The 22476-nt window shown below is 51.1% G+C and overlaps 1 long non-coding RNA gene across 1 annotated transcript in view; it reads left to right on the top strand.

Moving 5' to 3' along the window:
* The window catches only part of LOC308486511, a 297032-nt gene that overhangs the window by 255720 nt on the left and 18836 nt on the right, over positions 1–22476 (top strand). The gene's annotated exons all lie outside the window — the stretch shown is intronic.

The following is a 22476-nucleotide window of genomic DNA, read 5'->3' on the forward strand; positions in this document are numbered from 1 at the left end:
TGTAATGAGTTAAAGAAACTGTTTAAAAACACTTTTGTTAAAAAACCAGAAGCCTTTTTACTGGGTATAGTAGGTGAAAAGATACCAAAAAAAGATAAAAGACTGTTCATGTATGCAGCCACTGTGGCAAGAATCCTTTTAGCCCAAAAATGAAACAACAAGAAGTACCAACGAAAGAAGAGTGGCATGTGAAGATGATGGAACTGGAGAAGCTGATGGGAAAAACCCGAAACCAGCGCGATCAAGTGTTCCAAAAGGACTGGAGTAAATTCATACAATATTTGAAAGATTGTTGTAAGCAGTTAACAACACTGGTAGGGTTATCTGAAGACTTGTAATGAGAATTTTTTGAGAAATTAAATCTTGAGGTATTTAGTAATGAGTTATACTAGAACTGGAAAATATACGAAACTCTGTGATATAAAGGTTAGTTTTGAAAACTAAGAGGTGGGAGGGAAGGAAATCGACAGGCTCTAAAGAGCCAAAGAAGCAAAATGGATAATAATGATGTGATTATATATGTTTAAATGGAATAAATAAATAATAATAATAATAATTTTAAAAGGACATTTATTTGGAGGGGCCCTGGATTACAAGGTGGTTTATCTGCAGGGCAGAAGGCACAGCTTGGCTCCGAAGAAGCCCGATTCCTGGTGAAGAGTTGAGAAGTGGGCGACGCAGCCACCTTGTTCTTTCAGGCAAGAGACTAGCAGGGATGCAGCTCATGGAGATGACGGCAAGCCACCGGATGTGCACAGACAAAGCCACCTGGGGGTGGGGGAGGGAACTGAGTCATTCGGGAGATATGAATGACGTCAGCCATCCACTCTGGGAGGACAGGAAGAGACCTTGAGGAGGAAGTCGCCCTGATCAGGGCTGCAAACATGGAGAGAACAAAGGAGGCTGGAAGGGGAAGTTGACCCAGGAGCCTGCCAGGCTGTCTCTTCCTGGACCCCTCAAAATGGCCTGTGCATCTGCGTGCGTGTGCATAAGGGTCAGGGGGAAGAAGTGGATGCTGTTTGCTTCTACTGAAAAGGGGAACATTCTTCGTTCACAATAGCCAAAACAATACGCAGACCAGAAACCGAGAGAAAGCAAAATGGACAGAATCACCCCTCCCAGGTGTGTACACCTGTGCTCGCCCCCATCACGTCACCTGATAAACAAACTCCAAAGATGCCCATGTAAAGGCTGCCATGCTGAATGTTGGAAGTGTTATGGAAAAATCTAGGTGCGAGGCTGCTCAGCCACCCAGCTGGTCGGGCAGAGCCCGCAGGTCGCTGCAGAATAAAGGAAGGAGTCCACCAACCGGAGCAAATAGCTGTAGACCAAAGTTTATTGCGCAAGAGGTTCAAAGAGGAATTTTGAACCCCGAGGATGGGGTGACAAGGACTTTTAAAAGTTTCTATCTTATCCCAGCATGCAGTTCGTGGAGCATCATCACTACATCAGAAAAGGGGAGGGTTATACATGATTCACATAGGAGGAATGTGTTGGGGCAACAGGTGGATACAGGATATGTATTGGAAAGTACATTCTGAGCACCTACTGCAAAAGAACAATAGAACTTTGGTTTGCATAGTCTGCCACCTGGGCGAGTCTGTCCAGAGGAGTGACTGTGCCCAGCGATTGACACCTATGAGTACCTTCCTGTGAGTACATGACCCCCCGCTTGAGGGATTATGTCAGGGAGCGAGTGGTTTACAAGTCCCTGGCCAATGAAGCAAATTGGCAGTGGAATGAAGGAAACTGGCAAAGGAGTTGATTTTATATGATTTTTAAAGCTAGGTAACTTCCCTGAGCTGTCAAGTCTAAAGGATACATTTATGCATAATATAACATTTAACAACTTTAAAGATGTGCCCCCCCCCAAAAAAAAAATTCTGTAACAGAAGATTCAGGACAGATCACAGGAAGCAGCACAGAGTTGAGCTATGGAACGCCCTGCCACAGGGGAAGCAGTGATGGCCCCCAAGGTGGAGGACTTCCAAATAGGAAGGGACAAATCCATGGAGAAGAGGGCCATTATCCAAGGTTATTAGCCATAATGTCTATGCTCTGCCTTCACGACCGGAGGCAGCAATGGAAACCACTGGAGGACAGAGGGCTCCTAGGCTGCAATTGCAGGTTCCTCACAGGCATCTGGGTCATCTAGTCCAGGCATGTCCAACCAGTCGATCGTGATCTACAGGTAGATCGCTGGGGTGCTTGCTGTCGATCGCGGGACCCAGATTAGGGGGCGTGGTGCGCTGACTTTTCCCTCCTTCCCTGGAACTGGCGGCTGAGGTGGTTAAGGAGATGGGCAATCATTTGTCAGCTGGTGGCTGGAGTTCTGCATGCAGTGGATAATTGTATGAGCGTATTTTTGCAAACCCTCCCCCCAAATGAAGCACATTAGCTCTGTGAAACGCTGTCCCCAAAAAAGCTCGACAACTCTGGTCAACCCTCCCCTCCCCCAAATGCCAATGGGTAGATCACTGCCTTTTTTAATATACTGGGAGTAGATCGCAGTATCTTGGGAGCTGGACATGCCTGATCATCTCCTTGCAATGCAGGAATCTTTTGCCCAGCGCAGGGCTCAAACCCACAACCATGTGATTAAGAGTCTCACAGTCTACCAGCAGAGCTATCCAGCAGCAGCAAGACCATGCTCTGGCAGCAGCAGGAGACCCCATTAGCTAAAGTGGTGCTTCAGGTTAAGAACAGTTTCAGGTTAAGAATGGACCTCCAGAACGAACTAAGTACTTAACCCGAGGTACCACTGTCCTGGGGAATAATGGAGGCTGCACTGTTAAAGGTGAGCTTGGCACTCTTGGGCGACAAACCCACTCTTTCAAAAACGGGTTTTTGTGGGAGGGAAAGTGCCGCGGGAAGAGTGGGGTAATGGTGACCTCTGCAAACAAATCAGGATGCATGCTCAATCAACAGTGGCACTGTATAGCCCCTGCACACATTTTGTGCAAAGAAGTCAAGATGCATGCTCAGTAAACAGGTCATCTGGAAGAGCCTGAGGAAGACTGGCAAGGAGGCAGGGCTCCAGACACCACAGGACTCCTCATCTGGGCAAACAGAGCTTGTTATCTCAGGAGAACAAATCCGAGGTAACAGTCTCTTGAGTGCGGATTATGTAAGCAAACCCAGAGTTATATTGATTTCCTAGGGACAGCCACTATTTTCTCTCTGTGTAACCCATTTCCTGGAGGAGCCTGGGCACATACTACTGGTGTATATCCTCTTAACGACGCAACTGCTTGGCTGGTACAATGCGCCAGTTCTGCGTCTCCCCATCGAGCAACTAGGCTGAATTTTGGACTACTTCAAATGTCCATATTTTGGAGATAGACTTGCACAGCACACAGAATTATATCCACATCGGTGACATTGATTTAAAATGCACACACACACTGAGACGACAGGGAAACACACCTATGGAGTTTCCGCTTCCAAGGAACTTTGGCAGCCCATGTGCCAGCAGGATCAGACCACAACATTTCCCCCCACAAATCCCTGCAATTTATCCCAAATCCGTGAGTGTGTGCTGTGTTCTTATACAGTACCATTTACATCATAAGGACCTAAGAAGTACTGTGCTGGGTCAGACCCATCTAGAATAGGGTTACCAGATGTCCCCGGTTCCCAGGGACAGTCCCCGGATTTGCAAATCTGTCCCCGGGAAACGTGGCAGCAGCAGCCTCAGCAGCCTGGAGCCAGCCTGGTAGTGCAGTTGGCTCTGGCTGGCTTCAGGAGCTGCTCGCTGCTGTGGCACCCACCATTTCCCCTGCACCATAGCAGCGAGCAGCTCCTGAAGCCAGCCAGAGCCAACTGCACTACCAGGCTGGCCCCTCCTGGGCAACAGCCGCCCGCCTGTGACTCCCGACCATCCCCTGATCTGTCAAAACAAAGGGGGAAGGGGGAAGGAGATCGAGGAAGTCTCAGGAGTCAAGAGTGGGCGGCGCGCCATTGCCCAGTTTTTTAAAAAAACTCTGCACATTTATGTTTCACAGGGTGCGAAAGCAGGGCTTTGCTCCTTTATACTACACACACACACACACACACACACACAACCAGAAACCGTATCCAGGCCTCTTTTCCAGAGCCTTGGCTATTCTTCTACAGTTCTCCAGGAATTTTCAACTCTGACAAATAGGAAAGATCAGAAAACAGAAAGGCTTCTTTGGGTTGTTGAGGAGAGGAGAGTTTCTTCTTTCTCAAATTAAACCTAATGTAAAGGAGATTACTCTGCCAAAGCAAGTTCCCACCTCTCACTGAGTTTAGATACCTACTTAAGGTGCATATGTAAGAGGCTTGTTTATAATTATATTTTGAAAACGATGCCTGTTCTTTTGTATCTGCATTTTATGCTTTCTGGGTGTCTCATGATTGTATTATAAAGCAGTTGTGTTCCGCATTACAAATCAAACACCGCAAGGAGTTGCTTAGTTTCGTTTTCCAGTGTATCTCTTATCAATAAAGAATTCAGTGCGGCATGAGCAAATTTTTATTCTGAAAGTCTGGCCCAGAGAAGAAAAAGTTTGAAAACCACTGTACTTGGGGCTCGTCCATACTTTCCTTTGTCCTGCAATTTATTCCATTTGTCCCATGATTTCCAGGCATGGATCCAATAGTTTTTTGTTGTTTTGTCCTGCCACTCTTCCTACGAAAACCTGCTGTTTACCACTTAATCGGAACAAATGTATTTCCGTAGAAAACCCGATCGCTGTTTGCTCTAATCCAGCGAAATCCTCTCGGACGCGTGTCTACAAATCATGGAGCAAACAGACGTATGGATGAGCCCTTAGTCAGACCATTGGTTAATAATAATAATAATAATAATAATTTATTATTTATACCCCGCCCATATGGCTGGGCTTCCTCAGCCACTCTGGGCGGCTTCCAACAGAACACTAAAATACAATAACCCAGGATTGTCTCCATTGATTGGCTGTGGCCCTCCGAAATTCGCAACAGCCCAACGTGGACCATCTGCATTCATCACACATGCTCTGCCCTATGGCCCTTCCCAAATAGTGTCAGGGACCGTGCTGAGGAAGGCTACAATGAGGGGGCATGGCAGGTCCCAGAGCCAGTGTGGTGTAGTGGTTAAGAGCGGTAGTCTCCTAATCTGGGGAACCGGGTTCTTGTCTCCGCTCCTCCACATGCAGCTGCTGGGTGACCTTGGGTCAGTCACACTTCTTTGAAGTCTCTCAGCCCCACTCACCTCACAGAGTGTTTGTTGTGTGGAAGAAAGGGAAAGGAGAATGTTAGCCGCTTTGAGACTCCTTAAAGGGAGTGAAAGGCGGGATATCAAATCCAAACTCTTCTTCTTCTTCTTCTTCCCCCTGATCCTGAATCTCCTCAGGGGCAGGAAGACAGTATAGATTTAGAACACTGGTTTGCAGAGGGGCAGAGTTCAGAAGGCAGAAGCTGGGAAATACTGGATGAAGAGCAGCTAGGAGAAGAAACACTGGCAGGGAGAGGGTTAACAGATGTAGGGGTGATGTGGTTTGAGCAGGATGGGGGTGGCCTTAATTAGAGGGAGATGTTCGTTATCCCTCACTGTGATCATTAAAGAATTCTATCTGGTAAGAAGACTCCGTTCACTTTGTTCTGCTTATCTACTGCCAAGGCAGAGGGAAGCCAATTCCTTGAAGCCATATGGACATAGGAAGCTGACTCAGGACATTGGTCCATCAATGTGCTGGGCCCGGGGGTGACCCGAGCCACACGGTCCAGGTTCGGTCCCAAATCCAAGGGTTCTGCTAGGAGTCAGTCCAACAGGGCCAAGGCAGGACACGAGGCAGGAAACCAAGCAAGGTCAGGCACAGGATCTCAGGCAGGTTCTGGCAAACAGCAACATTGTTCCCACAACCTGGGGCTGGGTCCATCAGCCTTTTATCTCTGTCGGGGTAGCGGCCGGTGCTGATCCCCCAGCGACTCACCTCCCTGTTTCGCCCGAAGGTGAGCACTCCCCCTGCGAGTACTCAGGTCTCTCCTTCTCTCAGACCTGAGTCTCTCTAGCTCGGGAGACATCGGTGGGTTACTAGACCCAGAGGCCGCCTCATCCTCCCCTGACCCAACCGGTAGTGGAGCAGCTGTAAGTGATGGCCCAGCTGGAGGCAATGAGGGAATCCCCGCATCTGGAGCCAGGGCAGGCTCAGGCCCCTGACTTGGCCCAGCTGGTGTTTGTTGCAGGGGAACCTGTGCAGACTGGGGCTCTTCAGGATCAGGCCCCAGACTAGGTTCAGCTGCCTGAGGCAAAGGATCCGGTGTGGACTGAGACTCCTCTAGCTCCGAGTCTGAGCCCGAGTCCTAGGTCATCACAATCGAGCTCAGTATTGTCTACCCTTGGCTGTCACACTTCTCTGAAGTCTCTCAGCCCCCCTCACCTCACAGAGTGTTTGTTGTGGGGGAGGAAGGGAAAGGAGAATGTGAGCCGCTTTGAGACTCCTTCGGGTAGTGATAAAGCGGGATATCAAATCCAAACTCTTCTTCTCTTCTTCTTCTTCTTCTTCTTCTTCTTCTTCTTCTTGGCTTACCAATCAGAAGGTCGGAGGTTCAAATCCCCGTGATGGAGTGAGCTCCCCTTGCTCTGTCCCAGCTCCTGCCAATCTAGCAGTTTGAAAGCCCACCAGTGCAAGTAGATAAATAGGTACCACTGCGGTGGGAAGGTAAACAGCATTTCCATGCGCTCTGCCTTCTGTCATGGTCCTCCGTGCGCCAGAAGCGGTTTGGTCATGCTGGCCACATGACCTGGAAAGCTGTCTGTGGACAAACGCTGGTTCCCTTGGCCTGAAAGTGAGATGAGCGCTGCAACCCCATAGTCACCTTTGACTGGACTTAACAGTCTAGGGGTCAAAGAAAGAAAACAAAGAAAACTCAGGGATACCAGGGATTCAACCAGCCAGCTTCTGCACATTTGAAAGGGCTGAGGCTCATCAAATCATTATTGATTGAAAGGTTCTCTAGTCCAAGCCCCTGTGATGCCAGAATCTCAACTAAAGCATTCCGTGCAAGAGAGTCCAGTGGCAAAACACCTGCCTTGCATGCAGAAGGTCTCAGGTTCAGTCCCCAATGTAATCTCCAGCCAGGGCTGGGGGAAGAAGAAGAAGAGTTTGGATTTGATATCCCGCCTTTCACTCCCTTTAAGGAGTCTCAAAGCGGCTCACATTCTCCTTTCCCTTCCTCCCCCACAACAAACACTCTGTGAGGTGAGTGGGGCTGAGAGACTTCAGAGAAGTGTGACTAGTCCAAGGTCACCCAGCAGCTGCAGGTGGAGGAGCAGAGACGGGAACCTGGTTCCCCAGATTACGAATCTACCGCTCTTAACCACTACACCACACTGGCTCTCACAAGAGGCTCATGGGTTTAGACCACCCACGTCCCAAAAGAACACAGGTCTGGAGAAGACGCCACTCCAAAGACCCAGCAGCAGCTCTGGGAAAGATGGGCCCACCTTAGTCATTCATTATGTCATTTGGGGGCAAAGGTATGTCAGAGGACTTTGGCCAAGGAGTCTGTCTCCCTGCTTGTTTCTGCCCCCCTTTTCCCCCCACCCCGCCTTTTCGCATTGTGCCATTTGAATGGAAGGTCAGAGGGTGCGTAGCCAGAGCTAAAAACAGACACGAGCAAGGCAACAGGAAATGAGCTCAGCCAAAAGGGTGGCAAACGGCAAGCCAAGCTGTTGGGGACTGAATTGGGAGAGCAGCTGCTGCCTCGGCTGCCTGGATACAGGGGAAGTGCACAGCGCTGGGCCAACTCTCCTCTGAACTGAGTCCTCCTGGGTCAAACAGATTCTCCCTGAGAGCAGAAAGGGGCTCCCTAGTTCATGGGCCCCTGGCTCCTGTTTATTTATCTGTGGCAGTTATGCCCTACCAACCCTTCCCTTCAAGGGGCTCAAGGTGCCACTCAGAGTCCTACTCCCCCCTGGTTTTAATCATCTCCACAACCATGCGAGGTAGGTTCAGCCGGGAGATGGTGGCTGGCCCAAGGTGTCATGGCCAAGCACGGATTCGAACCCAGCTCTCCCAGGTTGTAGTAGTCCAAAACTCTATCCATTACAGCACACGGGCTCTTAAAATGCTGGTTCTTGGGCAGCCCCGCTGGCAGCAAAAAAGGCTGGTGGGTCCAGTAAAGGTAAAGGGACCCCTGACCATTAGGTCCAGTCATGGCCGACTCTGGGGTTGCAGCGCTCATCTCGCTTTACTGGCCGAGGGAGCCGGTGTACAGCTTCTGGGTCATGTGGCCAGCATGACTAAGCCGCTTCTGGCGAACCAGAGCAGCACACGGAAACGCCATTTACCTTCCCGCCGGAGCAGTACCTATTTATCTACTTGCACTTTGACGTGCTTTTGAACTGCTAGGTTGGCAGGAGCAGGGACCAAGCAACGGGAGCTCACCCCGTCGCAGGGATTCGAACCGCCGACCTTCTGATCGGCAAGTCCTAGGCTCTGTGGTTTAACCCACAGCGCCACCCGCATCCCTGGTGGATCCAGTAGCTATCGCCAAACACCCATGATCTCACTGCCCCCAATCAGTTCCCACATAGCTAAGATTCAAAGGAAACAGACAAGGTTGGCTCTCATTCCCAGGGGAAGCAGGTGAAGCAGCAATGGATGGTTACAAACACACACCGTTTCCTGAAGCAGCTGCGAACAGCTTGCGCAGGGCTGAGGGGCTGTTTTCAGTCCTTACAAAGGAGCTAGGATCCTGAAAAGACAGGGGCACCGTTGTGGGCATTTCCCATCTCTGGGCTTCAGATGTGCTTGGGCTCTCGTTGAAGGAGCTGGCACACAGCATGCCCAGACCACTTGATCCAGCATCAAGGCTTCGTGCCCAGGTGGCCTCAGAGGCTAACAGTGCATAACCCCAGCTAGGGATGTCCTGCCAGCTATGGCCACACGTGAAACACAGCTCTCCTGCTCCCCCCTCGCCACCTTGGAGGGCACCCTCGCCCTTGCCTGCGCTACCCCTTCCGCTTGGCACCCATGAGGGCTCCTTCCTCCTAGCCTCCCCCCCCCCGCCTCTCCCATGCCTTCGTTTTGGCAAGTCTTCCCCACTCTGCTTGTGGTTTCCATGGTGACCTTGCTTAAGATAAAACGGGCTGCTCCTCGAGTCAATCTCCCATCTCTGTGTGCGTGTGCATGTGTGTTGCGCATAGCCAGGCACACACGCACACTCCTCTCTAGCACCCTCCGTCTTCCGGATGGGGTGGGGCTCATGTAGGGCTGAGAAAGCTGCCCTACACTGGACGGAGGAGGAGCTCACTGACCCCTCTCTCAAAGTGGCCTCTGTACAGGTTCCTGCCCCTATCTCGGCATTGCCTTGAGCCAGGGGAGCAGCGGGTGGGGCAGGAGGACCCAGGGCAATCCTTCTGGGGCTACCTGTTGCATCTGGCCAGCAATTTTCACAAAACCTTCAGGGCACAGTGGCAAAGCCTGTGGGGCTCCTGCTGTTTCTTTGCTCTCTGGCCCATGAGATTGCTAACCAAAGAAAGGACCGCCTAGGCAACTCAAGCCATCCCAAGCACCCAGAATCCTCCTGTTCCTGGGCATCAGGTGACGTAGGAGCCAAACCTATGCCGCTGCCTCCTATAACGCAGTGTCTTTCCCAGGGAAGACCACCCTTGGGTGCCCAGATCCAGTCTTCCCATGAGTACTTGAGACCGATGGAAGGCTTCAGACTTCCTTTGCACTTTGCACACCTGAAAACCTTGAAGGTCCCACAGAGGGACAACATGCAGCTGTCCGTCATGTGCATAGGCGGGGGAGGCATGGGCCTTGGACTCTACTGTGTGAAACACCCCATAGTCTTGTACAATGTGCAGAAGACCCTCAGGCACCTTTGAGGGTGAGTTGTCAGGCTGCATGGTGAGATGACCTGTGAAGGCAAGCGGCCACCACTCTCTGCAGACAGAGGTTGGTGGCAGCAGTGGGTCAAGGATCACTCATAGCAGGTATGCTGGGCCCGGGGGTGACCCGAGCAACGCGGTCCAGGTCTGGTCCCGAATCCAAGGGTTCCACGAGGAGTCAGTCCAACAGGGCCAAGGCAGGACACGAGGCAGGAAACCAGGAAAGGTCAGGCACAGGATCACAGCCAGGTTCTGGCAAACAGCAATGTTGCTCCCGCAATCTGGGGAGGGGTCCAGCAGCCTTTTCTCTTTGTCGGGTAACGGCTGGTCCTGATCCCCTGGTGACTCACCTCCCTGTCTCGCCCAAAGGCAAGCACTCTTCCTGCGAGTACTCAGGTCTCTCCTTCTCTCAGACCTCAGTCTCTGCAGCTTGGGAGACGTTGGTGGGTTACTAGACCCAGGGGCCGCCTCAGCCTCCCCTGAACCAACCAGTAGTGGAGCAGCTGTAAGCGATGGCCCAGCTGGAGGCAACGAGGGAATCCCCGCATCTGGAGCCAGGGCAGGTTTAGGCCCCTGACTCAGCCCAGCTGGTGTTTGTTGCAGGGGAACCTGTGCAGACTGGGGCTCTTCAGAATCAGGCCCCAGACTAGGTTCAGCTGCCTGAGGCAAATGATCCGGTGCGGACTGAGACTCCTCTGGCTCCGAGTCCGAGCCTGAGTACCAGGCCATCACACCAGGGGTGGAGGAATGGGGGTGCAGTGGGGGCAGGTCACCCTGGGTGTCACCACTGAGGGGGGTGACAAAATGCTGGGAGGCACTCACCATGGGGCCTGCAGTGCGCCCAATACATGCACCTCTCCCGGGAGTGACGTGGTGGCTTGGGCACCCGCAGGCTCCGTGCTGCCCCAAACGGTGCGCCCGCCGCCTCCTCCTCAGCTGTAGGGCGGCTGAGTGGGAGGAGGCAGGCAGACTCCTCCGAGGCCCCACAGAGCGTCCTGCCGACGGTTGGCCCTGCCCCTGGGCGCAGGGTATTCGCGCCGCCTAAGGTGCCTGATTGGTTTGCTCCATCATTGGCTCCTAGTGCTTGTTGATGTCAGGCTTCAGGGGCCCGGCTTTCTCCCCACTTGGCTGTAGATAAGCAGTAAAAAGAGAAAGCAGTCTCTTACCAGCAACAGAAATGTTTAATGAACACAGCAAAAGAACAAGTGACCATTCTCCGAGTGCAGGTGAACCCAATTAAGATTCCACCCACTTCCCTCTAGTCACTTCCGTCCTTTCATCTCCTAGCCACGTGATTTCTCAACCATTGAGCCTTTTGCGAAGACACCTTATCTAACCTCCTAGCCTTGGGACTGAGAGACTGCACATCTTCCAGTGAGAGAGAGTCGGCTAGCTCACTCTCTTCCCATTCTTCTTGCTGTTCACCTCCCAGTTCTGCCCAACTATTGTCTTCCGAACTGTGCCCCTCAGCAAACCATTGTTCCAAATCAACACTACTCCACTGCTCCTGTGGAGTTTCAGGATCCTGGCCATGAGCAGGGAGAGGAGCAGGCTCCTAGAACTCCTTCTCAGAGCTGTACTCCTCAGGCTGGTCTCTGATCGTCAGCTGCCTTGCGCCCCAACCCCACTGGCCTGGAGAACCCTCGGTGGCTGTACTGTAAAGGAAGGAAAGTGGAGCCAGACCCCAACCCTTCTTAGAGATCCATTGCTCTGATCTACAGCCCCATATCCTTCATAGCACCAACACAAGAAAAACACTCTGTATGTGATTGAAGAAAGCAGTCTGTACATGCTCAGAACCTCCCTTCTCTTTAGCATCGCAACTATTTCACAGTACGGGGCTTACCTAGATTCTGGAGCGCATCTGAGGCCCAAAATAACCACTTCTCTACCCACCACAATGTAGAAATAAATTTGCATCTGTCAACTCATGCAATGAAGATTCAGACAGGATTTGTAGGGTGAGATTGGACTGAGCAGTACAGAGGAAGCCCATTCTCTATGTGCTGGACCCAGGGGTTAATGCAAGCAACATGGTCCAGGTCTGGTCCCAAATCCAAGGATTTTGCGAGGAGTCAATCCAACAGGACCAAGGCAGGACATGAGGCAAGAAACCAGGCAAGGTCAGGCACAGGATCGCAGGCAGGTTCTGGCAAACAGCAATGTTGCTTCTGCAACCTGGGGTGGGGTCCGACAGCCTTTTATCTCTGACGGGGTAATGGCCGGTCCTGATCCCCCGGCGACTCACCTCCCTGTCTCGCCTGAAGGCGAGCACTCCTCCTGCGAGTACTCAGGTCTCTCCTTCTCTCAGACCTTAGTCTCTGCAGCTCAGGAGACGTTGGTGGGTTACTAGACCCAGGGGCAGCCTCAGCCTCTCCTGACCCAACTGGTAGTGGAGCAGCTGTAAGTGATGGCCCAGGTGGAGGCAACGAGGTCATCCCCGCATCTGGAGCCAGGGCAGGCTCCGGCCCCTGACTTGGCCCAGCTGGTGCTTGTTGCAGGGGAACCTGTGCAGACTGGGGCTCTTCAGAATCAGGCCCCAGACTAGGTTCAGATGCTGCCTGAGGCAAAGGATCAGGTGCGGACTGAGACTCCTCTGGTTCCGAGTCTGAGCCCGAGTCCCAGGCCATCACACTCTATAGGGACACATCTGTAAGATTCACAGCTCATTTATCTGTGTGGAAGAGACAACAAGCTGTGTAAAGCACACTGGTTTGTGCGGAAGAACGCATTTGTGCAGGCCTGGTGTGGCTGCCCCAGTAGTTTCCAACATTACTGGGCCCAGACTGGGTAATGTTGGACAGGATTAGAATCATAGAACTTTAAAGTTGGAAGGGACACCAAGGGACATCTAGTCCAAGCCCCTGCAATGCAGGTATCTTAACTCAAGCATCCATGACAGAGGGCCATCCAACCTCTGCTTAAGAACCTCCAAGGAAAGAGAGCCCACCACCTCCCGAGGGAGACCGTTCCACTCTTGAACAGCTCTTACCATCAGAAAGTTCTTCCTAAGCTTTCGTCTGAATCTCCTTTATCGTAACTTGAATCTATTGGTTTCGGTCCTACCCTCCAGAGCAGGAGAAAGAAAAGCTTGCTCCATCTTCCATGTCACAGCAGTTTAGATCCTTCTTAAATTGTGGTGCCCAGAATTGGACACAGTATTCCAGATGTGGTCTGACCAAGGCAAAATAGAGTGCTACTATGACTTCCTTGGATCTAGACACTAGACTTCTGTGGATGCAGCCTAGAATAGCATTGGCCTTTTTTTTCTGCATCACACTGCAGACTCATGTTCAGTTTGTGGTCCACCAAGGCTCCTAGAGCCTTTTCACATGTCCTGCTAGTGAGCCAGGTATCCCCCATACTATATTTATGCATCTTGTTCTTCCTGCTGATTTAATAAACTCATGGGAATGGAGCCACAGGGTTGCTGTTATTTTTAATCTTATAATATTCTAAAAACCTATACAGTCATACCTTGGTTTTCAAACAGCTTAGTTCGCGAACATTTTGGCTCCCAAGCACCCGCAAACCCGGAAGCGGCTGTTCCGGTTTGTGAACTATTTTTGGAAGGCGAACCTCCGACGGGGCTTCCATGGCTTCCGATTGGCTGATTGGAGCTTTCTGCAGCCAATCGGAAGCCATGCTTTGGTTTTCGAACGTTCTGGAAGTCAAATGGACTTCCGGAACGGCTTCCGTTCGATTTCCAAGGTATGACTGTATTAGGGAAATATCTTGATTAAACCACCCAAAAGATTAAAGGAAGAATGCACAAGTTTTGGGGTTCTGCAGAACTCTTTGTGGATTAAAAAAAAAGGCTGATGGTGAAGCCACAGAACCTGCACCAGGTTGGAGAAGTTGGCTGTGGAGGTGGGAGAGAGAGAGAGTGTTTAGGCGCAGTGGTAGCCCAATGCACTTTATGTTGATCCCTCAAGTGACTGTGGGCTTAGGGTGTTCATATCAATGAGCTATGTGTGCCAGAATCTCCCTGCAGATTGAGTCTGCTGCTAATTAGTATGTGTGCAGAGTGTGGGGGTGTGGGGGGGAAGAGATTTTTCATTCCCGGCACCAAAAAATGTATTCTGTCGGCCTTGCTCCTGGAGCAGGAGCAAAGTCACACAGCAAGGGAGTGAGAAGGCGGCTGTGGAGCCTCAAGCCTGACTCACACTTTCTGGCAGGTGCCAATCACACAGCTGGGCATGACTCACTGCCATGGCAACAGAATTTGTGTCTGTGCGCACACCGGCCTTTGCCAACCTGGTGCGCCAACCCAGATGTTTTCGGACTACAACTCCCGCTTGGCCTTTCACGGCCAGCCAGAGTTGCGGTGCGGAACATCTGGAGGGTACAGGTGCGCGAGCTTGGGCTGATGGGAGTTGTAGTCCCAAACCATCCAGAGAGCACCAAGGGGTGAAGGCTGGGTTAAAGTGAGTTCTGGATGCCTCTGTGCAATTTTTGATGCTGCTGCTGCTGTCCTCTGCTCAGACGTGTAATGCATATACCTGAAAATCTCAAATCCCTGGTAGAGGACAAGGATCCTTAGATCACTTTAAGGTTAGCCAAATTCTGTGTTCTAAGGGCATAAGGTGAACACACCCTTATACCCGGGTGCATAAGATTGCAATATTGCACACTTTGAGAAAGGGTGGCAATGAATGGGCACAGACACACAGGATGGAGGGCAATCTAGAGATAAGGTGAGCGACCAAACCAGTTAGTTGAGATTTTGAAAACTCCCATTACTGAAGTGACTGGTGTTGGGTGTTTTCCTATAGTTAATTTTTAACATCTATGCAGCGCTTTCAGTTGGATGGGGGGGGGGAATGCTTTTCAGTTAATTGCTGCGAAGACGTTGCTGAAATGTTGATATAATGTTTTGAAATGCATTGCTGGTATCCTTATTGAAATGCTGACGGATTTTGCTGCTATTGTAAGTTTGTTTTGCCTAAATCAAAAGGAAGGAAGGAAGGAAGGAAGGAAGGAAAAGCCCGTGGCAGTTGCCTAATTTGGGCGGTTTTTGTTTTTAAGTAAAATATTAAATAAACTTTTGGTGATAATAATTTCATATTTTATTTTGAACTGCATTTTTCATTTTGAACTCTCTCTACAGGGCACATACAAAACGCCCGTCCCCCATTTTGTCCACACAAGAACCCTGTGGTGTAGGTCAGGCTGAAGAAGAATATGGAAACGGTCTGCTTTGGACCCAAATCTCCCTGGCCTTATCTGACATCACGCAACCCCACTTTGTAAAACTGTGAAATGCCGCTTCTGCCTCAAGCCGGCTTCCTGTTGGAAGCAAGCGAGGCTCTCATTAGCTCTCCAAACCGGGTCCCTTTCACCCCAAAACTGGGGGAAATGACTGGCCTGCCCATGGATCCTTCTCCCCTTTACATCAAAATGCTGCAGGTGGTGCTTCCAAGGTACAGTGGCACCTTGGTTCTCAAACGCCTTGGTACTCAAGCAACTTGGAACCCAAACACTGCAAACCCGGAAGTAAGTGTTCCGGTTTGCGAACATTTTTTGGAACCTGAACATGCTCAGTTTTGAGTGTTACGCTTCTGATTTGAATGCCACACTTCGGTTTTGAGTGCCACATTGAGGTCTGTCTGTTTTTGCTATTTATTTTGCATTTTTGTTTTGCGGCTCTTATTTTTTGTTTTTGTGACTGTGTGGAACCCAGTTCAGCTACTGATTGATTGTGTGACTGCAATACAGTGGTACCTCTGGTTGCGAACGGGATCTGTTCCGGAGGCCCGTTCGCTACATGAAAAGAACGCAACCTGCAGTGACGCGTCTGCGCACCCGTGGGTTGCAATTCACCGCTTCTGTGCATGCGCATGACGTCATTTTGCACGTCTGTGCATACGCGAGTGGTGAAACCCGGAAGTAACCCTTTCTGGTACTTCCGGGTTGCTGCGGGAAGCAACCTGAAAAAATGTAACATGAAGCAAACGTAACATGAGGTATGACTGTACATTGTTTATTGCTTTCATTTTATGGATCAATGGTCTCATTGCATAGTAAAATTCATGTTCAATTGCTGTTTTAGGGGTTGTTTTTAAAAGTCTGGAACGTATTAATCCATTTTGCGTTATTTTCTATGGGAAAGTGCGCTTTGGTTTTGGAACGGACTTCCGGAATGGATTAACTTTGAGAACCAAGGGACCACTGTACCCGGAACTGTCCTCCAGGAGCCAGCAGTGGCAGGCTCTCCGATGCAGCCGCAGCCATGGCACTTTGCGAACTTTGTGCAGCCAGGGAGAAAGGAAAGTCCTGCCAAGAACTCGCTGACAAGAAGAACAACTTCCTGTGCTTCTAGGAATAATTAGCCCCTGTCAAGATGGGCTTGGTGGTCCCTTTCCAAAGGGATTAATTAAGAGGCAAACCCCACCAGGATTTGGAGACGTACGACAGCCAGTGTAGCCCAGGGGCCAACAAGCAACCCTTGCCCCCCCCCCTGCCCAGGCAGCTGGGTTTGGGGCTGCTGCAGAGGCCTGGGCGACCTGCTCCATTTCCCAGATTCAGTTTCCCAGCTGGAAAATGGGAATCAGTTAAAGCCCACCTCGCGGGGATGGTGTGTTGTCAAGCACAATGGGGAGTTTGTGGAGGCAACGGTGAGGAATCTACTGCTTTACAGAGGGCCGTCTTAAGCATATCTGGTGCCGTGGTGCAAAGATCATCTCTCAACTCCATTCCCAGAAACTGAAACACCGAGACCTGTTCCACACACTTCCCCTCAATAATAAGTGGCTGAATATTCAATTAAGATGGAGTAAGATGTTTTTCCTGCACCACTCCCCCAACTGCTTCCTTCCTATAGGCCTCCCTGCCTCCATCTCTTCCTATAGATCTCCCTGCCTCCGTCTCTGCTGGGCTTCAACGGGACCCAAATGCCCCAGCTGAGTTGCCTTTGCTTCACGACAGGGTTGCCTCTGAGCCGTGCCTCCTGTTTTTTGACTTTCCCATCAGATGCAAGGCTGAGCTTTTCCCTACACACACACACAGAGAGACAATCCGCCCCCGAGGACCCAGCCTGCCCATCTTCACCCCCAGCACTTATTCGCTCTTTCTGTCGTTTCCCTTGGCTGGACGCTTATTAAAAATGAGACTTAATAAGGGAGAGCCAGCCAAGCACAGCCACCTCCCAGATCCCTTAATCCGACTCCCTCGGCTGCTGCAGCCGGCTTAAGCACCTCACGGCTGCCCTTGCTGATCCCCAGGGGGGGCTGCCAATGAGAGCTCCCCTCTCCAGTCGCCAACCCCTTCCCCTGTCTGCCTTGCCCCCCCCCCCCCCCGTTTGCTGACAGAAAGAGCAGAGAGTGACAACACTGCACTCAGCCTTTCCCACGGCCCCCAAAGCGAGAGCAAGCTGGCAGCGAGAGGAGGCACTCTGCATATGTTCAGAGGAACACCTCATCTTTCCCCAACCAGGCGCCCTCCAGATGTTTTAGACTGCAGCTCACACTGGCCTGCACTTGTTGGGGCTGATGGGGGTTGTAGTCCCAAACCTTTGGGTGCACCGGGTTGGGAAAGGCTGCCTTCCCCCTTCCAGGGAACTTATGGCAATAGGCTCTGGCTGGTGCAAATCCAAGGGGAAGAGGGGTAAACTCAGGGAGACAGTGTGCCTGCTTGGCATGCAGAAGGTGCCAGGTTCAATCCCTGGCATCTCCAGGTGGGGTTGGGAATGTCGCCTGTCCTGAAACCCCAGAGAGCCACTGACCTTCAGCTAAGAGCCAATACAGTGGTACCTCGGGTTAAGAGCTTAATGCGTTCTGGAGGTCCGTTCTTAACCTGAAACTGTTCTTAACCTGAGGTACCACTTTAGCTAATGGGCCCCCCCGCTGCCGCTGTGCCACCGCCACGCGCTTTCTGTTCTCATCCTGAAGCAAAGTTCTTAACTCGAGGTAATATTTCTGGGTTAGCTGAGTCTGTAAGCTGAAGCGTCTGTAACCCGAGGTACCTCTATACTGATCAAAATGGACTGATACAGTGATGACCACCAACTTTAAAAGAGGATTAGACAAATTCAAGAAAACTCTTGAGAGTGCCATGGACTGCAATAAGATCAAACCTATCTGTTCTGAAGGAAATCAGCCCTGAGTGCTCACTGGAAGGACAGATACTGAAGCTGAGGCTCCAATACTTTGGCCACCTCATGAGAAGAGAAGACTCCCTGGAAAAGACCCTGATGTTGGGAAAGATGGAGGGCACAAGGAGAAGGGGACGACAGAGGACGAGGTGGTGGGACAGTGTTCTCGAAGCTACCAGCATGAGATTGACCAAACTGCGGGGGCAGTGGAAGACAGGAGGGCCTGGCGTGCTCTGGTCCATGGGGTCACGAAGAGTCGGACATAACTAAACGACTAAACAACAACAACATAAAGGCAAATTTGTGGCAGAGAGTGTTCTCAAGTCCTGCCGACAGTCACACAACCAAGCAAGTGGGCACAGAGCTCACCAGCTTTTCCCTGGCCCTGTCCTTATGCCTTTAACAGCAGCCTGACACACAGAATTTATGTGGGTGAAGCTTTTCTCATCCTTTCATCTCCCTTGCCAAATTAAACCTTCAGTCTGTTCCTGCTCTTAAAGACACCAGAGCTGAGAGAGAGAGAGAGAGAGAGAGAGAGAGAGAGAGAAGGCACAGCAGCCTTTGAGTGGCAAACGCCAGATCTCGCTTCATGGCAGGCCCAGGGACAAAAGGAAGACACCCCACGGCCAAGGCAAACTTCTCCAGCCCTGCTGGACTTTCTGTTTTCCATCTGGAGTCTCCCAACAGTCAGCTTTGGTGGATGCCCACCAGAGGATTTCTCCACCCACTTACTGCAGGCCAGGCATGATTTTAAACATTTATTGTGGGATGTGATACATAGATAGCAGTCAAGTACAACATGCCATGTTTTCCCTTAGTGGACATGCAAGGGGATGTAGATGCAGAGCAAATTGCAGTAATCTAGCCCGGAGGTGACCGAGGCGTGTGTTGTTGTGGCCTGATCCACATCCTGCAGGAAGGGACTCAGCTAGCACACAAGTCAAAACTGGGCAAAAGCAGGCCACCTGGGCACCCGAGAGCACTCCTGTTCCTTCAGAGCAAGTTCAGCCTTATCCTGAACAGGCTGTACCTTCAAGCCTGAATTCATCCCAGATGAAGCCCTGCCAGGCCTCCTCCAACCTTCCTGGCTGGGACTTGAAGCAGGGTTTGTGCTACAAGGTGGTTCGCAAGGGTGCAGGTCATGCCAAGGCACCTGAGGGGATGGCAGAAGCTCAGAGGGCGGCAGCACCTACCTTGGCAGCAGGATCCCAGCCAGGGTCTGGCAGGCCCGTGCTTCTCCTTGAACGCTGCCAGTCCCTCAAGGTGACTGGCAGCGCATGTCCTGGCGTCAGGAAGGGACCGCTGGGCTGCGGCAGGGCAGAATGGGCGCCTTGCATGCTCAGACATGCCCGACTTCCCAATGGGTGGCTTCCTGGGGGAGGGGGCTGGCAGCGGCCAGAGGGGAAGCCGGAGCCCATCAGGGTGGCCATCCCTGGAAAGAGTCTCTGCTGGCTGTTCCCTAGGAGCCGCCTGATGGAATCCACCCCCACCCTTTGCACAAAAAAGGCCTTTCAATGTAGATGGGGGGGGGACAGGCATGCAAGGAAAGGAATCCCCCTCCCACGCTTCAGCGACTGCTGCCAAGGCACTGGGGCCATCAAGCTGCCCATTCAGCTGGTGCCCCTTGGGTGGCTGCTGCAGGGAGGGTGATGGGGAAGTGGCTGGCACTGTGCCCCCCGCAAAAAAAAAAAAATCTCCCACCACCCCATGTTCCTGTTAATCTAACTCAGCAAACAGTACAAAAGGCATCAGGGGGAATGCCCATCTTTGCACTGAAGCACTCTGTGTGTGTGTGTGTGTATGAGAGAGAGAGAGAGAGAGAGAGAGAGAGAGAGAGAGAGAACTAAGCTAAGAGGAAGGCACGCTTGGCAAATCCACACCGTGATCAACTCCCGCCCGGAAAACTATGTCCCCGCTGTGGAATGACATGTGGATCCAGAATTGGCCTCCACTGTCACTTACAGACTCACTGTTAAGAACATATTCATAGAAGACAATCTTACTTGGCTATGAGTGATCGCCAAAAAAGAACATGCACATCTCTCTCTCTCTCTCTCTCTCACACACACACACACAGAGAGAGAGAGAGAGAGAGAGAGATGCAACTGTTCTTCATTTTTGGCTTCTTCTTACTTTCCCTCTTAAAAGACTGGAACAAACATCCCCTTTGCATGTCCACTCTAGGCAAACAAGGAATGTTGTACTTGACTGCTATTTGTGTATCACATCCTATATCGAGTTCATCCAGCTCTCAGATTCCACCAGATTGTTGTAAGACCCTCTAAGTGGTTTGCAAGAGGTCCAGGGGGCAGCAACATGAGAACAGGGTGACTCCCTGTTTGTGGCATGCTCTCCCCAGGGAGGCTTATTTGGTGCCTTCATAACATATGACCTACTCATCTCTATCCAAAAGGGGCTGTAGATGGTGAACCAGCCAGAGGTGGAGACCAGCACTCCTGGCCATTGGGGTAACTGTGGCCTCAAGTGAAAATGTTGGCTCCAAGAGACACCCCAAGCTCTGGCCCTGCTCCTCCCAGGAGCATGCAAGCCCACCCAGAACAAGCTGTGACCCCCACCTCTTGGACTTGAGAACTTGGAAGACACCCCACACCTCTGCCTTTCCAAGATTCAATTTATTGGCCTCCACCCAGGCAATAATGTTCTAAGCTCAGGGAATGAGTTTGCTATGGGATGATATAATCTGGAGACATATCCTCACTCCCCACAGACAGCCCATTAATTCTCTAGGAATTTTATCTTTTTTAAATATATATATATATATATATATATATATATATATAATTGTTTTCTTTAAGTATTCTTTTTCCAACAATCCATACCATCACAATATATTCCCTTTGACTCTGCCGAGTCTTGACTTCCCTCCCTCCCTCCCTTCAGTTGGTATATTTATGACATTCTTATCGTGTATATTACTCTTATATCTCTACTATTTTACACTGAAGGTATTATTCCAGTCCTGCTGGTGTCTTTAAGTTTTTACAGTTCTCCTTTAGGTATTCAATAAATTTACTCCAATTGTTCTTGTATTTCTGGTCCTCTTGGTCCCGGATCCTCCCTGTCAATTTGGCAAGTTCCGCAAAATCGGTCATCTTCACCTGCCACTCCTGGACGGTTGGTATATCTTGTGTTTTCCATTTTGGGGCCACAGAGCCTAGGACTTGCAGATCAGAAGGTCAGCAGTTTGAATCCCTGCGATGGGGTGAGCTCCCGTTGTTCAGTCCCTGCTCCTGCCAACCTAGCAGTTCGTAAGCACGTCAAAGTGCAAGTGGATAAATAGGTACTGCTCCGGCGGGAAGGTAAATGGCGTTTCCGTGCGCTGCTCTGGTTTGCCAGAAGCAGCTTAGTCATGCTGGCCACATGACCCGGAAGCTGTACGCCGGCTCCCTCGGCCTGTAAAGCAAGATAAGCGCCGCAACCCCAGAGTCGGCCACGACTGGACTTAACAGTCACCTTACCTTTAGGGTTCTTGCGGCGGTTTGGGCATACATAAACAAATTCTGATCTTTTATTTTAAGCTCCCTTCCCATTAGACCTAGCAAAAAAGCTTCCGGTCTAGGAATTTTATCTAATAAGCCTTTTAAAAGAAAGAAAGAAGGAAACAGCCATGTCAGGGGGGTGGGCGATCAGCATCACTTTTCGCGACAGCGCCTTCTGCATAAGAGCATGGCTGCGGTGAGAGAGGGTTAAACCCTCAGGGGCTTCAGTATCCAGAGTTTTACTTTTTAATTGGATGAAGATATTTTACATTGTTAAATGTATTGCTCCTCGCCCCAAATCTAACCCTGGCTAGCCGTCATGCTTGCTCCCTTTGGGTGCTAATGCTGGCTGATTTCTCTCTCTCTCTCTCCCTCCATGCCCCGCCCACCTTCCTCTCACCTCCCCCCCCCCCCCGCCTCTGGGTCCCTGTTCCTGGCATTTCCTTGGCAGCAGCTCCCTGTTCAAAGCACCAGCTCTCCAGTCTGTTAATTGAGTACAAATGAAGCAGGCCTGCAATTAACCGTCTGGCCCACCCCCCCAGCTCCGTCTGCTGCTGGGGTTCTGTCTGGCCCGGTGCCCCCTCCGCTCCCCCCCTTTTGGCTGGGCACTGTGCCGACTCCTGGAAATGCCGCCCTGTGCCATTTGTGCCCAAGTGGTGGGCGAGACCCGTCTTCAAGTAGGCGCTGCCAGATCCGGGAGGAGGGCATGTTTGTGGCAAGACGATGAGAGGCCCTTGCCAGCTGTGAGCAAGAATGGGCACGCAAGGGGCACCCTTGAACATGGAGGCCTCTGCTTGATGCCCATGTTGTGCCCTCTGACTTTCCCACCATGCCCACTACTGGCCTTTGTCTGCAGATGGCACAGGCCCCATCTAGACCTCTCTTTCTTTCTTTCTTTCTTTCTTTCTTTCTTTCTCTCCCTTCCTCCCCGCCCAGCCTGTTTCTCAAGTCTCTCTCTCTCTCTCCTGCCTCCCCCAAACCGCCATGCCTCTGTTCTCTATTTCACGGCTTCTGCCACTGCCAAGGAGAGATTTTTT

The sequence above is a fragment of the Podarcis pityusensis genome (assembly GCF_964106645.2).
Source record: "Podarcis pityusensis genome assembly, chromosome: 10".
NCBI lineage: Eukaryota > Metazoa > Chordata > Lepidosauria > Squamata > Lacertidae > Podarcis > Podarcis pityusensis.